The 2,839-nt window shown below is 35.2% G+C and overlaps 6 pseudogenes; all 6 read left to right on the top strand.

Moving 5' to 3' along the window:
• The first annotated feature begins 1,078 nt into the window (after positions 1 to 1,078).
• LOC114526717 lies at positions 1,079 to 1,197 on the top strand (annotated as a pseudogene).
• A 361-nt stretch (positions 1,198 to 1,558) lies between these two features.
• Positions 1,559 to 1,677, top strand: LOC114526721 (annotated as a pseudogene).
• Positions 1,678 to 1,796: 119 nt separating this feature from the next.
• LOC114526683 lies at positions 1,797 to 1,915 on the top strand (annotated as a pseudogene).
• Positions 1,916 to 2,037: 122 nt separating this feature from the next.
• Positions 2,038 to 2,156, top strand: LOC114526692 (annotated as a pseudogene).
• A 119-nt stretch (positions 2,157 to 2,275) lies between these two features.
• On the top strand, positions 2,276 to 2,394 carry LOC114526679 (annotated as a pseudogene).
• A 119-nt stretch (positions 2,395 to 2,513) lies between these two features.
• On the top strand, positions 2,514 to 2,632 carry LOC114526700 (annotated as a pseudogene).
• The last annotated feature ends 207 nt before the right edge of the window (positions 2,633 to 2,839 follow it).

A 2,839-nucleotide genomic window follows, 5' to 3' on the forward strand; every position in this document is an offset into this window, starting at 1 on the left:
CAAGCAGTTGTCAGCAAGCTTATCCTCAAAAGTGTTCTCAGTTATGAGGCATCAGGTCAACATCTCAAACTGACTAACATTGTGAGAAATATCACAGTGTGGCGAAAATCAAGACGCTAACAAATATTGATGTCTCAAACAGAACGAGCAAGGAAAAAAAGATCTAGCACAGTTTGTTCTATCTTGTTCATCAAGGTCTCTCTATGAGCTGTTGGAGCAGACATGGAAAATGAAAGAGGCGTCCAAAATTATACACCGCAAAAGCCAGTAACGTTTGGACGTAATTCGTGAGTTCTCGGAAGCAAACTGTACAGAAGGATGCGAAGGTCACTGGCTAGAATGCGCAAACGAGGTTCTGATCAACAACAAAATGCATCCTGTTGTGTATTCAGTTCTCGTCTGATCACCAAAGTTAAAACAAGTCAGGCAAAGTTATTACTTGGATGGGTGACCTCATGGGAATACTTCGTGTCGTAGGCTCCTTTTGATTTATTCATAGAAAATTATTCCAATGTTCTCATCAATTTGCCCAAAAGGAATATTTTTGTTTCATTTTCCCCAAAAATATTCATAGATCAAAAGCTCTTGTTTTCTCAAACAAGATTTCTACGTCCATACCACTTGGAAAAGCACCGATTCTCATGAGATGACCGAAGTTAAAACAAGTCAGGCGAAGTTGATACTTGGATGGGCGACCTCTTCGGAATACTTTGTGTTGTAGACTCCTTTTCATTTATTCATAGAAAATTATTCCAATGTTCTCATCGATTTGCCCAAAATGACTATTTTTGTTTAACTTTCCCGAAAAATATTTATAGATCAAAAGTTCTTGTTTTCTCAAACAACAGGTCTACGTCCATACTACTTGGAAAGCACCGGTTCTAGTCTGATCTAGTCTGATCCCCAAGTTAAAACAAGTCAGGCGAAGTTAGCACTTGGATGGGTGACCACTTTGGACTTTTATTTTTTTTAGAAAATTATTCTAATGTTCTCATTAATTTGCCCAAGAGGAACATTTTTGTTTTACTTTCCCCAAAAATATTCATAGATGAAATGCTATTGTTTTCTCAAACAAGATGTCTGTGTCCATACCACTTGGAAAGCACCGTTTCTCGTCGGATCACCAAAGTTGAAACAAGTCAGGCGAAGTTAGTACTTGGATGGGTGACTTCATGGGAATACTTTGTGTTGTTGGCTCCTTTTGATTTATTCATAGAAAATTATTCCAATGTTCTGATCAACTTGCCAAAAAGGAATATTTTTGTTTAACTTTCAACAAAATTATTCATAAATTGAAAGCTCTATTTTTCTCAAACTGGATGTCTACATCTATACCTCTTGGAAAGCACCAGTTCTTGTGTATCACCAAGGTTTAAACAAGTCAGGCGAAGTTAGTACTTGGATGGGTGACCTATTGGGAATACTTCATGTTGCAGGCTCCTTTTGATTTATTCATAGAAAATTATTCCAATGTTCTCATCAATTTGCCCAAAAGGAATTGTTTATCTTTCCCAAAAAATATTTATAGATCAAAAGCTCTTGTTTTCTCAAACAAGATTTCTACGTCCATACCACTTGGAAAGCACTGATTCTCATCAGATGACCGAAGTTAAAACAAGTCAGGCAAAGTTAGTACTTGGATGGGTGACCACTTTGGCATACTTTGTGTCATTGGCTCCTTTTGATTTATTCATAGAAAATTATTCCAATGTTCTCATCTATTTGCCCAAAAGGAATTTTTTAACTTTCCCAAAAAATATGGATAGATTGAAAGCTCTTGTTTTCTCCAACAGGATGTCTAGGTCTATGCCACTTGGAAAGCACTGGTTCTCGTCTGATCACCAAAGTTAAAACAAGTCAGGCGAAGTTAATACTTGGATGGGTGACCTCTTCGGAATACTTTGTGTTGTAGACTCTTTCATTTATTCATAGAAAACTATTCCAATGTTCTCATTAATTTGCTTAAAAGGAATATTTTTGTTTAACTTTCCGATAAAATATTCATAGATCAAAAGCTCTTGTTTTCTTAAACAATATGTCTAGGTCCATACCACTTGGAAAGCTCTGGTTCTCATCTGATCACCAAAGTTAAAAATAGTCAGGAGAAGTTAGTACTTGGATGGGTGACCTCATGGGAATACTTCGTGTTATAGGCTCCTTTTGATTTATTCATAGAAAATTATTCCAATGTTCTCATCAATTTGCCCAAAAGGAATTGTTTATCTTTCCCAAAAAATATTCATAGATCAAAAGCTCTAGTTTTCTCAAACAAGATGTCTACGTCCATACCACTTTGAAAGCACCAGTTCTCATCTGATCACTGAAGTTAAAACAAGTCAGGCAAAGTTAGTTCTTGGATGGGTGACCACTTTGGAATACTTTGTGTCGTTGGCTCCTTTTGATTTATTCATAGAAAATTATTCCAATGTTCTCATCAATTTGCCCAAAAGGAATTGTTCATCTTTCCCAAAAAATATTCATAGATCAAAAGCTCTTGTTTTCTCAAACAAGATGTCTAAGTCCATATTACTTGTAAAGCACCAGTTCTCATCTGATCGCTGAAGTTAAAACAAGTCAGGCAAAGTTAGTTCTTGGATGGGTGACCACTTTGGAATACTTTGTGTTGTAGACCCTTTTTAATTTATTTCTAGAAAATTATTCCAATGTTCTCATCAATTTGCCCAAAAGGAATTTTTTGTTTAACTTTCCCAACAACAACAAATAATATGTATATATATATATATATATATATATATATATATATATATAAAGATATTTTATTTGAACTTATCCACTAACCAGGGATATTAAATAGTTCTCGTTGCACAACAATAGATAG

This window comes from Dendronephthya gigantea, unplaced genomic scaffold (assembly GCF_004324835.1).
Source record: "Dendronephthya gigantea isolate DGI-Jeju-01 unplaced genomic scaffold, DenGig_1.0 000040F, whole genome shotgun sequence".
Taxonomy (NCBI): domain Eukaryota; kingdom Metazoa; phylum Cnidaria; class Anthozoa; order Malacalcyonacea; family Nephtheidae; genus Dendronephthya; species Dendronephthya gigantea.